Source organism: Quercus lobata, chromosome 8, assembly GCF_001633185.2.
Source record: "Quercus lobata isolate SW786 chromosome 8, ValleyOak3.0 Primary Assembly, whole genome shotgun sequence".
NCBI classification, from domain to species: domain Eukaryota; kingdom Viridiplantae; phylum Streptophyta; class Magnoliopsida; order Fagales; family Fagaceae; genus Quercus; species Quercus lobata.
In genome coordinates this window covers 46,037,407-46,057,514 of record NC_044911.1, presented here as the reverse complement: position 1 = coordinate 46,057,514, position 20,108 = coordinate 46,037,407, and positions in this window count along the sequence as shown.

Genomic DNA, 20,108 nt, shown 5'->3' with positions numbered 1-20,108 from the left:
TTCATTAACCAAAAAGGTTATACCAATTGAGAGTTACTAAAGGATGTTACATCTAACATGTAACTTTTACAAATAGAAAACTTAAGACATGAGTTTCATCTTCACTCAAATGTGGGCCACATAAAATTCTCTTTAAGGAGATATAATCCTACATTCTCCCACTTGGCTCACATGAAATTTAAATAACCCCATAAGTGATTATCACTATGCTATAGCCATGATATTATCCATGTCACTAGTTGTGAAAAGCTCCCACTCAAATAAAGAATCCAGTACATAAATCATGGCGGTAATGCCCTCAATTATAATGAGTATTTCCTTCCATATATTACAATGTAATGTAATCTTTACATGAGTACTTGATGGGTCATTATTTCTTTATGAATGGACTGCCTATTAGCCATTCGGGTCCTCCTTTGAACATCCCCACGGATATATTGTCCTTTATTTATCCCCATGGATTAAATAAACTTTATATATACACACACACACACTTTATGTGCACAAAATATATAGTCTTTTATTCTCTAAGAACAATCAAATGTGTCCCAAATACAAAACAACTAAAGAGAAATTAAACAACAAATAAGCTATTAAGTCCCATATGTTCCACGTGGTCTTTATATGGTTTGGTCAATAAACATTTAGTCATAGGATCAGCAATCATTAGCTTAGTACTAGCTAATATGCTCGATGGACAACTTTTGTTTCTTAACATTCTCTCTAACCTTGAGGTACTTTATTTTGTTATGCTTATTTCGGCTTCCACTTCTGTTATTCTTAGAGAAGAAAATTGCAGCTGAATTGTCACATAAAATCTTTAGATGTCTCGATATAGAATCAATAATCATGAGACCTATGATAAAATTTCTTAACCATAACGCCTGTGTTGTAGCTTCATAGCATGCAACAAATTGTGCCTCCATGGTAGACGAAGCAACAAGTGTTTGCTTAGTACTTCTCCAAGATATAGCTCCTCTAGAAAGAAGGAAAATATAGCTTGAAGTAGACTTTCTTGTGTCTACAAACCCAACAAAATCAAATCTGAATAACCAATCACCTTCAATTGATCAATATGTCTGTAAGTCAACTTGTAATCCTTGATACCTTGCAAGTACCTCATAACATTTTTCGCAACTTTCCAATGCTCCAAACCAATGTTACTTTGATATCGACCTAATAACCTTACTATAAACCCAATATCAAGCCTTGTGCAGACCTGTGCATACATAAGGCTACTTACTGTAGATGCATACAATATGTTCTTCATTCTTTCTTGCCCTAAAATCATTTTGAGGACATTGATTCTTACTAAATGTGTCTCCTTTCAAAATGGGTGCTATTGTTGGTGTACAATCTTTCATTTTGAATCTCTTCAATACTTTTTCAATGTTGGCCTTTTGAGACTCTTTGTGATTTGTCTTTATGAATCTCAATGCCAATGACATATGAGACTTCACCTAAATCCTTCATCTCAAAGTTGGAGATAAATTGTTTTGTCTCGTGTAGCAAGCCTAAATCACTAGCAAGCCTAAATCACTACTTGCAACAAATCCATATGAAGCGATAACATTGTGAAACTTTATATACCATTGTCGCGAGGCCTACTTTAGCCCATATAGAAATTTCTTCAACTTGCAAACCAAATGACTATCTTTATCATCATAAAATCCTTGAGATTTGACCATTTATACCGCCTCCTCTAGATCCCCATTCAAGAATGTTGTTTTCACATCCATTTGATGTAACTCTAAATCAAAATGAGTTACTAAGGTCATGATTATTCTAAACGAATCCTTCTTAGAAACTGGAGAGAATGTTTCATGGTAATCAATGCCTTCTTTTTGAGTGAACCCTTAATTACAAGTCTAGCTTTATTTCATTCAATGTTACCAGAAGCATTTCCTTTTGGTTTTATAAACCCATTTGTAGCCAATAGCTACTGATTCTTTTGTCAACTCAACGAGATCCCAAAATTTATTTTTAGCAATAGACTTCATCTCTTCCTTCATGGCATCATACCAAAATATGGAATAACCATCGCTCATGACTTGAGAAAACGAAGTTGGATCATCTTTAGGCCCGATGTCAAAATCAGACTCTTGGAGATATACAATATAATCATTAGAAAATTCTGGTTTCCTCATTCTTGAGGATCTTCTTACACCTTCTGCTTTTCTTGTATTTTCAAAAATTTTAGCAGTTGGTTTAATATGAGCTTGTTCTTGATGGGTTGGTTGCTCCTCAAGGATATCATTGAGGGTAGTTCAATAGAATCTTGTGCTTTCTCAAACTCTATCCTTCTAGGAAAAGCATTCCCACTAAACTCAAAGTCCTCAAGAAATTTAGCATTTCTAACCTCTACTATTCTTGGAGTGTGAGAAGGACAATAAAACCTAAACAATTTAGAATTTACTACATAGCCATAAAATATCTGCTAGCTATCCTTGGCTCTAGTCTCTTTATATGTGGATTATAAATCCTTACTTCAATAGAACAACCCCATATGTGCAAATGATTTAAACTAGGTTTCCATCCATGCCATAATTCAAAAGGTGTTCTAGAAACAACTGCAGATGGAACCCTATTTAAGATATACACAGCGGTTTTTAAGGCTTCACTCCATAAGGATAAAGGAAGATCAGAGTTACTGATCATACTCCTTACCATATCCATAAGTGTACGATTCCTCCTTTTAGAAACACCATTTTGTTATGGTGTACCTGGCATTGTATATTGAGCAATGATGCCCTCTTTCTGAAGGAACTTAGCGAATGGACTTAGCATTTGTCCCTTTTCTATGTACCTACCATAATTCTCTCCACCTCTATCTAATTTAATTATTTTCTTTTTCTTTTTTCTTTGTTTCTCTACTTCTGCCTTATAGGTTTTGAAAGCATCTAGTGCCTCAACCTTATCATATAGAAGATAGAGAGACATATATCTTGTATGGTCATCAATGAATGAGATAAAATATCTCTGACCATTTAAGCAAGGAGTAGCAAATGGTCCGCATATATCAGTGTGTATAATTTCAAGAATTTTAGAGCTCCTCTTGGCACCCTTAGTGGCCTTATTGGTTTACTTACTCTTAATGCAGTCCACACAAGTACCAAAATTAGTAAAATCAAGAGTTTTTAGAACTCTATCTTTCACCAATCTTTTAATTCTTTCTATGAAGATATGTCTCAATCTCTTATGCCATAGCATAGAGGATTTCTCATTAATCAAGCTCCACTTTATACCAACATTAACATGCATATTTAAATAATTGCATTCAAAACTAGGATCAATATCAATTTTAAATAAATTATCAATTAAGAGCATTAGCATCAGTATGTGTGAAGTCTTGCAAAATAGAAAAAGTTGCTCATTTTACACATTTTTAGCAAAAAAACACCCACATCAGTGGGTGTAAAATTGTGCATTTATGCACAATTGCTATAGTAACCGTGCATATATGCACGGTTACTGTAACTCTTCTATCTATTATTTATAATTTTTCTCTCTCCTCTCTCTTGCCTTGTCAGACTCTCTCTCACCCACTCTTCAATGCCAAGAAGAAGAAGAAGAAGAAGAAGAAAAAGAAGAAGCTAAAGAGAAGCAGAAATTGTAGATCCACCAAAAGTAACCATTTTCTCCACCCAAAATCACTGCCCTTAATCAAACCCAACCCAAAATCATCATCTATAATAAAAGTATAAAACTCAAATTGTAAAAGAAGAAAAGGAAAGAAAAAGAAAAAAAAAAAAAAAAAAAAAAAAAAAAAAAAAGAAGGAAAAGAAAGAGAGGCGGAGATAGAGATAAGGACAAGAAGAAGAAGAAGGGAGTGTATTTAGAGAAAAAAGAAATAAGTGTTAGGTGGGGGTAGGTGGGAAATAATAAAAAAAGTGAGGAAAATACTATTTAAATAAAAAATTGTGTATAATAGATAAACTGATGTATGTGTTTTTGTAAAGTGTCTGTGTAAAATAGAAAAAATGGGTTTCTATGTTAAAATAGATAGAAAATTTTAAACGGACTGATGCGGTTGCTCTAAGGTTCAACCACCAACGTGAACTTTATTTTTAAAAATAATTAAAATTGAGTTTTCAAATAAATATCCATAACCAACAACAACAAATTTAGAAATGGAAATTAAGTTTCTGGAAAATGAAGGTACGTAGAAAACATTATTAAATCTAATACATGAAGGAGGTTGAATCCTCCTTCATGCATTGGCCATTCATGAAGTATTCATGAAAAAAAAAAGAATAATTAAAATAAATAAATAAAAATTAAACATCGATAAGAACAAAAAATAAAAGAGATTTACAGAGAGAGACGTGGAGAAATGTAGAGATATGGTGTTGGTGAGAGAGAGAGAGAGAGAGAAACGTTTATCACGAGAAGTTTGTGCGTTTGTGTTGTGGTGCAAAAAACCCATGAAATCAAACTCGTTAGCTTTCGATGGTGATGGTGGTGACGAGTACTTGAACTCCCAAGCCTCTCGTATCGTGTATTTCGGCCTTGTAGTTCGTGTTGCAACCCGTGATGGCTGATTTGGATCGGTCGACAAATCGATGGCCTTGTAGTTTCGATGGTGATGGTGGTGACTAAGAGAGATTGAGATCGGAGAGTGAGAGTGAGAGATGGGAGCTAGAGTGACGTGTTTGGTGAACAAAAGGTCTGATAAGATTTTTTGTGGTAATATTTATACCAAACCTAAAGCCACGGTATAGGAAAAACTGAAGTTATGTGTTTAAAACACGGCTATAGGAAAACTAAAGTCGTGTTTCTTAAACGCGGCTATAGACAATTTATAGCCGCGTTTACAAAACATGGCTAGAGGTAATCTAAAGCTGCATTTGTCAAATGCGGCCATAGGGTAGATTAAAAAAAAAAAAAAAAAAAAAAGGACTTGGTTGGTCCTATACGTAGGGGTGGGTGCGGTTCGATAGGGGTGGTTTTTTTCCAAATTTATTACCGAATCGATAGAGATCGGTTTTTTTATAATTGGAACCAATGCACACCGCCTAAGATCGGTTTTCCGACTTATAACGGTGCAGTTTTTTGCGGTTAGTTTGGTCGGTTTAAAATATGAAAAAAAAAAAAAACTATTTTTTTTAATAATAAAAAAAATTGGGCTTTCAAGCCAATATCAATATATCAACCTGTTCAAGATTTCAAGTAAATACATAAAGTTTTTTTATTTAGCAAGCCATCTGTGCAAAAAATCTGTTCAACATAAAAAAAAAAAAAAAAAAAAAAAAAAAAAAAAACTGTTCAACAAATTTGTTCACATAAAAAAAACTGTTCAACATAAAAAAAAAATCTGTTCACATAAAAATATCTGTTCACCCAAATAGTAATGATCCAAACTATCCAAATTTTTTCATTTCATTCACCATATAAAAATATTTTGAAATTGCTTCAATAAGAGTTCAACTCCCAAAATACTATGATGTAGCATATAATAATATCATTAGTGTCACTGTGTGTGTCAGTGTCAATAACAATAAGCGTTAATATATCCACTTAATAACGTATTACAGAACCATTTGTCACTGTCCACAAATGCCAAAAGAAAGATATATAAATTAAATTAGCATTTAGGCAAAAGAATGCTAGTTGCTTGTATCCCCAATGATAATCACACCAATGTATACCTAAATAACTACCATTAGTGAAAAGTCCACTACCAATAACATGTACAAATATAATTAGCATATAGGCAAAAGAATGCTAATTCTTATAAGTCCTTTATCTAGTAAGTCTGCACTATGCATCATTCTAGAACTCCTACAAAATACTAAACAAAACTAAATAAACACGTGTTAATAAAAATAAAACATTTATAAACAATAAAATATTTATAATTAACACAAACGAATGATAATAGCAAGTATATTTACATAATACTAACTACTAATTAACTCCAAGCAAAGAGTACGGTGCTTGGATCCTCCTTCATAGGCATTGGACAAACTAATGCAATTTTTACAATCCCATTCAAAATAAAATGACTCGTAAGCATTGAGCAAATAAATAAACAATTGATCTATACAACAAACAAAATGAACATATATATATTTTTACTAGTGTCAATCTCAAAACCATCCATATCCTCCACATTATCCATGCACACCTGAAGTTTTAGTGGTCTTTTTCTCTTTGCATCCTTCAAACAATTTTGGATACAAATAAGGGCTTCAATGAACTACAGAACGAATCCAGAACACGCCCCCCCCGTACTAAAAGCAGACTCGGATGCAACTGTAGAGACAAGAATAGCCAACACATCACGGGCAATTTGGGAAAGAACTCGATATCTAGAAGAATTTATTTTCCACCACATCAAGATGTCAAAATCTTCTACATCAGGGTCCTCAGATGATTCCAACAAATACCTATCCAACTCAGATTTGTTTTCCACACTGTTCTTGTCCGCCAAGTGTTGCTTAAACCTATTATTATAACTTTTAATGCGATCAGACAATGAAGCATTACCAACACTTGGTCTGGAGTCCCTAGACAATGAAGCACCACTACCACTAAAACTCAAAGCTCCATTTTGACCAACTCTCTCCACATACAACCTTTTCAATGCATCCCGAACCTTAGAACTCATCGCATCCCCCTTGTCCTTTCCATACCATTCCCTAAACCAAAATTTTACATACTTCAATCTATACCTTGAGTTTGAACAACAGCAACTAAAAGTATCAAATTGATATTATCTATACTTTCCCAATACTTATCATTTTTTTTTCACCTCTACCGCCATACTCTTCAAAAGTGGATCCCATCAACACCACACAATTGTTGCAATTGATCTTCAATGCTAATTAACTCATGGAAGTATGTATTAGAAGTGACAAACAAGGACCTAGAAAATCTAAGTGTCGCTTCATAAAATATGCCAAGAAATTTCATAAAGGTCTTGACATTTTCCCAATCAAGATAGTTAGGAGGACCAATGGGCTTTTTCCCATTCCCATCTGCTTCACAAAAATAAAGTTTATTGTTAGGTTCTAAAGTTTAGGATTTTATGTATTTAGAACTCTAATTTGTATTATTGGCAAACCATGATCAAAACAATGTGTTTAGAAGTGTTTAAGTCTAGCTCAAAGTTGTGCGTCTATGTAAAGTTGGAATCGAGTTAAAGCAGGAAAGGATTGTGCCTTTCGGCCTGACTCGATCGATCGAAAGACAGGCTCGATCAATCGAAACTCGGGCAGAATGTTTTTCTGCAGATTTGTCCAACTCAGTCCTAAGTGTTTTAAAACATTTTTAGGGTTTCTTATTTGTCCTAAGTATAAAAGGCAAACCCTAGCTATGTTTTAGTGTTGCTCATATTTGCGGTTTATGTAAATCTCTTGTGAGATCTAGATGAGCTTTTCTTTACACAAATTTAGGGTTTTCAAGGAGAATATTTATCTACGCCTTGATGATCAATTCAGTTGCTGCCATTGAAACTTAAAGAAAACACAAGCGGGTGTGCTTGTAACTGGTGGTGAATCCAAGAAAGAAGGAATCTGTGGATTCGGAGCTTGCACGTGGTCGTGTCAGTAAGTTCTACTGGTTGGTAGCAATAAGAAGTTGAGCGTAGGGGCTTGTAAGTCTTTTTGTATGAACTTCGATTCTTTCAAGATAGTGGATTCAAGTTTACCTTGAGGATAGCTAGGTCAAATCCTCCCTAGGTTTTTACCGGTTTGGTTTCTTAGGTGATCATATCTTGTGTTATTTATTTTCCGCTGATTTGCATGATTTGATCTTTTATATTGTGATAACCTAGACTTGTTTAATTGGATTAAGTAACAACTTGGCTAATTACCTAGGTTTAATCAATTGTTTAAGGGGTCTAAAAACTATCAAGTGGTATCAGAGCTTGTAACTCTTTTGTTGTTGATCCTTTGATCACTGAGCTGATCCTTGATCCCTGTTGTCATGGAATACGGGCACTCTCTAGTTATTCCTCCTCACTTTGATGGGAATAATTATGCTTACTGGAAAGAAAGGATGAAAGCATTCCTGAAATCCATTGATGAGAGGGTGTGGAACTCCGTTGAATACGGATGGGAGAAGCCCACTACTCCTGTTAGTGAGTGGGAAACTTCTCAAAAAGAAGCAGCTTCGTTTAATAGCAAAGCTATGAATGCGATTTTTAACGCTGTTTCTATGAAGGAATTTAAGAGAATCTCTAATGTTGAGATGACTCATACTGCTTGGAATATCCTCCAGACTGTGCATGAAGGCACAAAGGCTGTCAAAATAAATAAATTGCAGCAATTGACTTCTAAATTTGAAAGTATTAGAATGTCTGATGATGAATCTTTTGATGAATTCTATGCTAAATTGAATGATATTGTTAATTCTGCTTTTAACTTGGGTGAAATCTATGATCAACCTAAAATTGTTAGGAAGATTCTTAGATCTTTGACTGAAGACTTTAGACCCAAGGTGACTGTCATTACTAAAAGTAAGGATGTGGACTCCATCCCTGTTAATGAACTTGTAAGATCTCTTCAATCTTATGAGTTGAATCTACCCAAAACTACCAAATCCAAATCAATGACTCTTAAGTCAGTTGATGATGTTGAAGGTGGTGGATTTGATGATGAGCTCTCTTCTACAGAGATTGCCTATCTTGTCAAGAACTTTAGAAACTTTCTCAGGAATAGCAATAGAAAGGCAAGAGGCACAAACACTGCTGAACCTAGAAATTTTAGGAAGTATGATCCCACTAAAGTTAACAACAATGATAAACCTAGAGAAAGAGTAGGTCAATCTTCCAATAATTCCTTGGGCTCTCAGTGTTTTGGATGTCAAGGGTATGGACACATGAAATCTGAATGTCCAACCTATTTGAAGTCTAAGGGTAAGGCTATGGCTGTAAACCTTAGTGATGGTGAAGTTTTTGATAATGAGTCTGATTGTGATGAGGATGGAAACTTCATTACTTTCACCGCTACTGCTATAGTTGATGAGAGCATATCTGTTGAAGAAAACTCTTTTGATGGGGAACTCTCTGAAGATGCAGATCTTCAAGAGGTCTATAATAAACTTTGCAAAGTTGCTGCAAAGGATGCTATGAATGTTGAACTTAGCCTGAAGAAAATTGAATCTCTTGAGCTTGAAAAGAAAAATTTGCTTGTTAAATTGTTTGATACTAATGATCTTTTGAATAATGTGAAAACTGAAAATATGCTTTTACTTGATAAAGTTAAATCTTTGGAACTTGATTTATCTGTTGCTAGATCTGCTAGTTCTAAACTTGATCAAATGCTGAGTGTTCAAAAGTCTTCTTCTGACAAAACTGGATTAGGTTATATTGATAGCATCTATGTGTCCGCTCCCCATTCCACAAAGTTTGTTCCTTCATCTTCTTTTTCTGAACCTTCAGTGAGTGAAATAGTGAGTGAAACTGTCAAACCCCCTGTGAGTGAGGTTGTTAAACCCTTAGAAGGTTCATCATCTAGGAAGATTAGGGTTGATTTGAAAGAATCTAAGTCTAAGAAGCCTACCCTATCTAAGGACAAAACACATGATAAGCCTACATGAGTTTGTCACTTTTGTGGAAAGTTTGGATACATCCGTCCAAACTGCTACAAGCTGCAAGCTGCTAAGAGAGCAAACAAACCAAAAGTACTTGTGCCTCAAGCACTTGATCCTATGGTACTTATTGGTGATTTGGTAAAGACTTTAAACCTTTATTCCAATCCTAGAGTTGGTAATCATTCTCATATGAATAAGAACTCCAATGCTCGTGGTGCATCTAAAAGGTTTTGGATGCAAAAGACTCGACCTAACTGAGTCTTTCTGACATGGTCCTTATGCTTCATTGCTCTACCCTTTGTGACCATTGTTCTTTGGTTTTTTTTTTTTTTTTTTTTTTTTTTTTTTTTTTGTTTCTAGGATTTGCATAGCATAACATTCATGCATTTCATTCTAGGTGTTTTTTATTTTTAATAAAATAAAAAATAAAAAAATAAAAGAAGAAAAAGGAAGCACATTTTGTTTTACATTATTCTTCTTGGTTTTTGAGAACAAGGTTGGTCAATTTATTTTCACATAGCATGTCTTTTGTACCTTGTTTAGTTTTGATGAGTTTATTTATTGCACTTTACTAGTTGAAACTTTGTAGTGCATGTTGTGTGGGAAAGATGTTTATGGTTTTTTATTACTATGTCTTAATCTTGAAGTCACATGTTTTTAAATGTTTGACTTGAAATTTTAGAAAAAGGCATAAATAACCATCTCACCACTGTTCACTAGCCAATCATGAACACCTTAGTGCATATCATAAGATTTTGGCTCGAAAAAGTGTAGCACATGTACAAAAAGAACATAAGGTGAAGCCTCGGGTTAAATTGCTTAATTCTTAAAATCAAAATTGGTGTGTACTATTAGGCTTGATGCCAAACTCACATAACTTAAAATTGGTATGTATATTATGAGACATAAATACAAGAAACTTACATGATTGCAAGCTTATGATTTAGGAGATGTGGGAGTTATATGATGTAACTCTTTAGGTGATAATCTCTTTTAAATTCTTTGTGATGAATTTTGTAGACTTTGTGATTGATTGCTATTCACATATCACCTCACATGTATCTCAAGTTTTTGCTAGTTGCACACACTACACGAGTTACTCTTTCCTAAACTTTGTACATGTTATTGTGTGTGTTTATGGTCTGACCAACCAAGTTTTGCAAATACTTTGAATTTTGTGCAAAATTAATTTGTTGCTTGAAAATTTGTGGAGAATGCAAGAAATTTTGTTTTTGGGACTTTGGGCTTAAAATTCTTGTTTTGAAAATCATATCATCCCATACTCATGCATTTTTATTCTTAAATTTCAATACTTTGAGTTAAATCAAATTGTTTTTCAAAAATTGTGTTTTTTTTTTTTTTTTCTCAAAAATATGGTGAGCCTCTGCCTATTTCGATCGATCCATTTTGTTTTTCGATCGATCGAAAATTTTTAAATTTAAGAGAGAGAGTCTCTGTCTGATTCGATCGATCGAGGCTGATTTTCGATCGATCGAAACTGGTAAATCAGGTTTTTTAAAAAGACAGATTGGACTTTTTCAAATAGTTTTCAACTTTTCTCTCTCTCCGCGTTGGCTCTAGGCTCCACCATCAAATTTTTTGTCGTTTTCCTTCAAGATTTTTGCAAGGTTTTTGTCCTTGAAGGCCGGTAAGTCCTTTTTGCCATTCCTTTTCCATTTTGTTTCCTGATTTCATGCATTTTTCATGCATTATAATGGATATTTTCGGCACTTTCAAAATATTGGGGTTTTTGATGATTCAAACCTATTTTGGTGAAATTGATCAATGAGTTTTTGTTCTATGATGCTATAATGATGTTCCTTACAGTTTAATTTGATCAATTTTGTGATTTTTGAAAAATTGGAAATTCTAGGGTTTTGAATTTGATTCGAATTTGGGATTTTGTCTAATTGGGTTAAATTGATGAAATTGGCTTATCAAATTGATGTATTTGGTCATTATTTTTGTTATTCTATCATGTGTAATGATCAATTCGTCAATATTTTTCAAATTGATCAAGTGGTTTTCCAAATTTTGGGGTTTTTGTGTTAAAACCTTAATTGTTCAAAGCCAATTTTGTAAATTTGAACCTTTTGGACTTAATTCATTGCATTAGAACATGCATCATGTCATTTAACTTGTTCATGCATCATATAGATTTTTATTCTATATTCTGTTTTTGTGCTAACTTGCAGTCTGCCCTTAGTTTTGTTTTTTTTCTCTCTGTGTGTTGGTCTTTATCTTAGCACCATGCCTAGGAAAACTAGAGCCAATAGGACCCCTTCCACTTCCTCTGTGTCTCCCTCTAGGGTTGAGGAGTTTAGGAATGAGAAGTGTCGTGAGGCTTATGAGACTTTGAACCGTAAGCGTAAGATTTGGGTTGAGCGAGTTGTGGTCTTAGATGAGCTTGATCCGGCCATTAGGGCCAATTTTGAGTCTAGAGGTTGGTTACCTCTCTTAGAGATAGATCCTCCACCACTGACCGCCCTGATTAGAGAGTTCTTCTCGAACCTCTCTTGCCACATCTATGATTCCAACACCTGTGTTAGGAGTTGGATACAAGGTGTAGAGTTCACCATTACCCCTCAGGTAGTGGCTGAGGCTCTTGGGGTGCCGGTTGTTCGGGATGCTGACTATCTCTATGATAAGTCATCCTCATTAGATGTTGTCATGTCTTACATCACTGGGTCATCTATCCAGGGGGGTTCTGATCCTCGGATCACGTCCGCTGAACTTACCAAGACGGCCTATCTTTTCTTTAGGATAGCGTGTCATTCCTTGTGGCCTATCTCTCACTTCCACACCATCCCTTTAGAGCGATGTATGTTTTTGTATGCCTTTGTTTCTAGAGCGTCTATCAGTTTTCCTCACTTGTTCCTTCGTTCTTTGAATGAGGTTCATAGGAGTTCTGCCGTAGGGCATGCCCTGATTCATCCTATTTTCATTCATAGGATTTTGCTCTTCTTAGGTCTAGATGGTTTTCCGTCTGGTGAGCCTGTTCATGTGATTGCTCCCATAGGTGCCACCTTTCTTCGTCAGAGGGTTGCTCAGTTGAGAGTTGCTCATTCTCGTCCTAGAGGTGCGTCATTTGGTGGTGTTCCCCCTCTTCCCTCTTCTACAGGTACAACTGCTGCTGAGACATCAGGTGCTGCTGCTGATGCTGATGTTTCTCCACCTACTGCTTCGGATGATTCAGACATTCGTCGCACGTTGAATCATGTCTTGACCGTTCAGGCGGTTCAAGGACAGATTTTGGTGGACGTGCTCAATGAGATCCATGCCTTGCGTGCGGAGTTGGCACAGTTTAGACCACCTCCCTTTTGATGATGGATATCTTGTTTGCCCTTTGACATTCCGTCATAAAAAGGGGGAGTACTTTGTAGAGTTTTTGTTTTCAAGGGGAGTTTATTTGTTTTTGGTTGGAGCTTGTAGAGTTTAGATTGTATCTAGGTGCTTCACTTTGTACTTAACATTTTTAGCTCTTATCTTGTTTTTGATAGGATATTCTTGTTAGGGGGTGTTTTTTGTTTTGTTGGTACTTTATATGTATGATACCCCAATTTGATTGATTGTGTGATGTGTGTGGGTGTGTGATGAGTCCCACATCGGGTATTTACTAGGTTGAACTGAGCTTTATTAATAACTGCAAGGAGCCTCAATTGTGACTAGTCATTTTGAGGTATAGCGCAGATGTGGTTAACGCTTTTCCTTGGATCGTTACATATGGTGTCAAAGCCGGCCCGGTAATCCCGTGTGGGCTCAGAGACACTACCCCACAAAGTGGACCCTAACGAGGACGTTAGGGATTTAAGTGGGGGAGATTGTGATACCCCAATTTGATTGATTGTGTGATGTGTGTGGGTGTGTGATAAGTCCCACATCGGGTATTTACTGGGTTGAACTAGGCTTTATTAATAACTGTAAGGAGCCTCAATTGTGCCTAGTCCTTTTGAGGTATAGCGCAGATGTGGCTAGCGCTTTTCCTTGGGTCGTTACAATATGTTTCTTGTTTCAAACTACTTATTGGTTTATATTTATGAGTTATTCATTGATATATGTCTTTATTTGTGTGTTGTTTGAAATCAAGAAGTTATTTTGTTTACTTGTATTGTTTCCACACATGCGGTTATGCATTTTGTTTAGTGATGAGTCCCACATCGGATATTTATTGAGTTTAACTGGGCTTTATTAATAACTGTAAGGAGCCTCAATTGTGACTAGTCCTTTTGAGGTATAGCGTAGATGTGGCTAGCGCTTTTCCTTGGGTCGTTACAATATGTTTCTTGTTTCAAACTACTTATTGGTTTATATTTATGAGTTATTCATTGATATATGTCTTTATTTGTGTGTTGTTTGAAATCAAGAAGTTATTTTGTTTACTTGTATTGTTTCCACACATGCGGTTATGCATTTTGTTTAGTGTTTTAGGAAATATACAGGTTGATTCAATTGAGCTGCTGTCTACACTTGTAACTGATGGATAGTAATTAGGATTGAATTTGTTTTATGGGCATTATTTTGTAAAGGGCTTTTTATTTTGTAAACTTTGAGCTTCTAGTTGTGTTTTGTCACGGATTGCCAAAGGGGGACTTTGTTAGGTTCTAAAGTTTAAGATTTTATGTATTTAGAACTCTAATTTGTATTGTTGGTAAACCATGATCAAAACAATGTGTTTAGAAGTGTTTAAGTCTAGCTCAAAGTTGTGCGTCTATGTAAAGTTGGAATCGAGTTAAAGCAGGAAATGATTGTGCCTTTTGGCCTGGCTCGATCGATCAAAAGACAGGCTCGATCAATCGAAGCTCGGGCAGAATGTTTTTCTGCAAATTTGTCAAACTCAGCCCTAAGTGTTTTAAAACGTTTTTAGGGTTTCTTATTTGTCCTAAGTATAAAAGGCAAACTCTAGCCACGTTTTAGTGTTGCTCATATTTGCGGTTTGTGTAAATCTCTTGTGAGATTTAGAGGAGCTTTCTTTTACACAAACTTAGGGTTTTCAAGGAAAAGATTTATCTACGCCTTGATGATCAATTTAGTTGTTGTCATTGAAGTTTAAAGAAAACACAAGCGGGTGTGTTTGTAGCTGGTGGTGAATCCAAGAAAGAAGGAGTTCGTGGATTCGGAGCTTGCACGTGGTTGTGTCAGTAAGTTCTACTGGTTGGTAGCAATAAGAAGTCGAGCGTGGGGGCTTATAAGTCTTTTTGTATGAATTTCGATTCTTTCAAGATAGTGGATTCAAGTTTACCTTGAGGATAGTTAGGTCAAATCCTCCCCAGGTTTTTACCGGTTTGGTTTCCTGGGTGATCATATCTTGTGTTATTTATTTTCCGTTGCTTTCCATGATTTGATCTTTTATATTGTGATAACCTAGACATATTTAATTGGATTAAGTAACAACTTAGCTAATTACCTAGGTTTAATCAATTGTTTAAGGGGTCTAAAAACTATCATTTATAATGCTCATCCTCCTCTTCCAACCAATCAAATGCTCTCACAAATTTCAAAGCACAATATAACATGAGATAAGTGGAATTCCACCTTGTTGGCACATCAAGGGACAACAAACATTTGGCTTTGATTTTTTCATTTTTTACACATTCTTGAAACTTCTCAAACCTTGCGGGAGAGGCTCTCACATATCGCACTGCATTTCGAACTTTGGCTTGATTCATGAATGGACTTCAACCCACTTTGCACTATCAAATTCAAGATATGCGCACAACAACGCATATGCATGAACTCACCACCCAATATACTACTATCCCTTTCTTTTATTTTCTTCTTCACATAATCAATTGCCACTTCATTAGAACTAGCATTGTCCGCCATAATTGTAAACAACCGGTCTATACCCCACTTCAACAAACATGACTCAACCGCTCTACCTATGGTGTCCCCTTTGTGATTAGTTATAGGGAAAAAGTTCAAGATTTTCTTTTGGTAAGTCCAATCCCCATCAATGAAGTGTGCGGTGACTACCATGTAGTTCAAGTTTTGTATGGGTGTCCAAGTATCCATTGTCACACAAACCCGTTGCCCTAAAAAAGCCCTTCTCAAAACATCCACCTCACTAGAATAAATCTTCATACAAGCCCTTGCAATGGTAATGCGATGAGGAATAGGAAACCTAGGCTCAACTATTTTCATAAATTCTTGAAAGCCTTGATGCTCCACAAATTTAAAAGGCAATTCATCAATGACATTCATCCTTGCCAATGCCAACCTTATCCTTTCTTCACTATAATTTGCAACCACTAACACATTTGAACCACTTTCCCCTTCTCTCTTAGCTTGAAAAGACAAAGTTTTTTGCTTATCATTACGAGGAAAAGGCCACTTCTTATACACTTTCATGTGTTGTAACATGCCTGAAGTACCATTTTTCTTACCATGACATTTATATTGATTTTTACAATACTTGCATTGAGACCTAGGATTATTGGGATCAAAACCAACTTAATGAAGTGCTGCCATACTATAGACGGGTCCTTACCACCTTGTTTAGGTGATAGTGGGGGAAGTGATGCACCAAGTCCAATTGGTGCTGCAGGTTCAGGTGGGTTAGGGTTTAGCACTACCAGGACTAGGAGGAGGTGGGTTAGGGTCCCCAGGTGCACCAAATCCAGGTGGAGCATCGACATCCATCTAATAAAAAAATCTCCAACCAACAAAAAAACAAAGTTTCACAACAATTTCAAAATATAATTAATCAGTTTAGTTACAATAATAACAAACTAACAAATTAACAGTCATTAGTCATTATTCAACAATTCATGTCACTAATATTAACAAGGGATTTATTATATTGTTCCCAATATAAATATATAATCATATATAATATAAACTTAAAGCAGTTGTTACTAAGTACTAAAAATTTAAAATCAAAATGCTGAATATAGTGAGTGATTAGAGATTACCTCTCCGTGAATGATTGAAAGCGTGAACTCTCTCAATCTCTATCTCCCTCAAAAATTAAAATGCTGAAGAAGAAAAAAAAAGGTTAGTACTTAGTAGACTAACAGTTACTATAAACTTACTAAAGTAACAACTAATACTAATGACATGGTTATTTTATATTATATTATTTTTTGGGGGGGCTAACAGGATACTTATTAGACTATATAATATAATAGTATTTCCAGCAGTTTACAGTCCACTATTAAAGTCTTATATAAAAATCAGTAAATCACAACCTTAATCAAACAGCCAACCTTAATATTATATATGTAAGCATCCGTGTATTCCATGTATATATAATATTGTTATTATATATGTAAGCAGCTACAATACAAACAGCCAAATGAGCCAACCTTAATAGTTAATATTATATTATTATATATGTAAGCATCCGTCTATATATAATATTATATACGTAAGCAGCTACAAACAGGCTACAACCAACCTTAATAGTTACTAGTTAATACTTAATATTATATATGTAACTTTGTAAGCATCCAACCTTAATATAATATTATATTTATATATGTAACTGTAAGCAGCTACTTGGAGTTGGAACAGTAAAACAGGAAGACAAACAAAACTAAAAACTTGAAGAAGCTTACCGTTGTTCTGTGTCAGGCGAGACTCAAGACTGAGAGCGAGAGAGAGAGTTAAAAGATACTCTGAGACAAATATGAACTTATATACTCTGAGAATCTGAAAACCTAGCATAAAACGCATCGTTTTGCTTTTATTATAACACCCATATATAGTACATACGATGTCGTTTTATCAGCTTCATAAAAAAATAAAATAAAAAACAAAAAAAAAACAAAACTACAGATCTTGTATTGGTTTGGTTTGGCATAGTCTTGGTTTCGGATTACTCAATCCGATGATTTCACCGCATCGGCATCAGAACGGAGGGCGAAGTCCGAATGCCGGCCTCAGCTCATTCGGTCGGCGCTACAGTCGAGACAATGTCGTTGGCGCCGGTCGGTTGGGTTGGCTTCGGTGAAGTTTTGCACACCCCTATCCTATAGCCACGTGTTTAAAATGCGGCAATAGGTTGTAACCAAAAAATGCGGCTATAAACACCTAAAAACGCGACTATAGACGTATTCTATAGCCGTGTTTTAAACATGCGGCTATTGTTGAATACTTTAAGCCGCGTTTACTTAAAATGCGGCTATAGCCGCGTTTTTTTGCAAACGCAGCTATAACCCGCGTGTTTAGTAGTGAGTTTTTAAAATTAGACTAAAAGTCCCAACTCCTTTAACTTTTGAACACATCTAATTTCCTGAATAGATGCATTGTTCATTTCCTTCCGGCTTCCTTAGATTTAGAAAACCCTGTATACAATTGATAATGTGAATTGTGGAACCAGAGTCAATCCACCATGTATCATTTGGAGTTTTAACAAAAAATGATTCATGACACACTAAAGATATGAGATTACCTTTCTTTTCGAGTCATTTCTTGTATTTTAGGTAGTCTTTCTTCATATGCCCTTCTTTCTTGCAGAAAAAAACACTTGGTTTTTTTTATTTTTCTATTTTTTATAGTCATTATGCTTTATGTGTTTTTTCTTCACTTGCAAGGCATTCTTGCTCTTCCTAGCATTTCTCTTAACATGAGTAGCCAATTTCAACCTTCTCATGTTTTAATCTCTCTTCCTCTTGAACACAGACGGGGGAGAATTCAATATGAAATGGACTAGGAATGACTCAAAAATCTCAACTTCTAGGGACTTAAGTTGAGCAACCATGTCCCTCATTTCCATAATGTGCTCACGCACATTCTTAGAATAGTCAAAAGTTTTACTTGAAAACCTTTTCATCTAGATGCTTGCCAAAGCCTTATCAGATCTTATGAACTATTCTTCAATGGCTTTCATAAAATCCTTAACCTTATTACATTCAGGGATAGAACTTCTAATGTTTTTATATAGATGGGATTTTATGAACATTAAACTTAAGTGATTAGATCACTCCCACCGTTTATAGTTAAGTTTATCATTTGGTGCACTTGATTTCGTGGGGATGGGTGGTTCATCTATAAAATGATATTTAAAGACAAGATAAGTGTAAGAAACTGTAAATACACTAAAAAATATCATAAATTTTAACTATGTAATGATCAAATTTTCATATATAGTCACAAACTTTATAAAATCATTGCACACTATATGTAAGTCACAATATAAGTTCTGCTAGCCCAAACAAATGTTTTATTTCTATCAAAAAAACATAATAATCTATATGCAAATTTATCATGAAAGATGTCCACTTTCATGCGAAGCTTAAATTTGAAAAACCAAACATGATATCCATAGAAACATTCGGCCAATGCCAAATGCAAAAGGAATAATTTTCCATAGATAGTCGCCTATATCCAAAAACTATCCCATATTAAAGCCATCCAGCCCAAACTATTTCAACGGTAAGCTTCAACACTATATGCTATAACCCATATATGAGATACATGGCATAAAACTTAACATTATTCCATGCCTCTTAAAACTGGGTTTGCTGACATTAGCTAAAAGGACAGATTTTGATGGATTAGTTAATTTAGCTGAAAGGTCCAAGTACAAAAGAATATGCAATGCAAATACTTTATATCCTTAAATCCATATATGCATTAGAAATTTAGCCAAATCATAGAAAAAACCTATGTATGAAAAATTACTAAACAACATAGCATGAAGGAGGCTCTGATACAAAATGTAAGATAAATTTATAGTTGTGGAATAAAATAAACATAACTCTAGCCATAGTTGTTTAAATGATTGGAGAAAAGAAGAATCACTATATGATGATAGTGTACCTAAAAGGGTCCTCTAGTCTATGGCCTATACCTCACACATATCCTTTTGATGGAAACACGGGCTATATATATAGGCTAGACTAGGGACCCTTTTAGATGAAAATTTTCATAACTCTCCTTCCATCAAGGAGCATAAAAATTTTAATTTCATGTTGTTTTATTAACCAAAGAGGTTATACCAATTGAGAGTTACTAAAGGATGTTACACCTAACATGTAACTTTCACAAACAGGAAACTTAAGACATGAAATAAAAAACTTAAGACATGAGTTTCTTCTTCACTCAAATGTAGGCCACATAAAATTCTCTTTAAGGAGATATAATCCTACATATACACCATATGGTTTTGTATTTCGGAACATTCTTCTTAATGACCTTATCAAACAAAGGAAGGTTAGCATTTTCATCACGATAAATGTGTGTTTGGTTGAACTTATTTTCATTTACTTATTTTATTGCAAAAATAATTTCTATGTAAATGCTTTAAAAACAAAATTGTACATAAATCTAATAAGTTGGAGAATAAGTTCATCCAAACAAGTTATTACCATATAAAATTATATATATATATATATTAATAGTTTAAATAAGGAGATAAAAAAATAACATGAATGATTATTATGTATCATCTATATTACTATTTAAGGAATTTCTCATGTTTGGAGTCCTCATATATTTGGTTCAAAAATGCCTCTACACCCTTATGTTTAAGTAGAGACAAAACTAAAGGACAATTCGGTAAAAATACAACTCTAACTCCTACTAAAAAATTGCCTAAAAAATATGCCACTCTCCTCTTAATTTTCAAA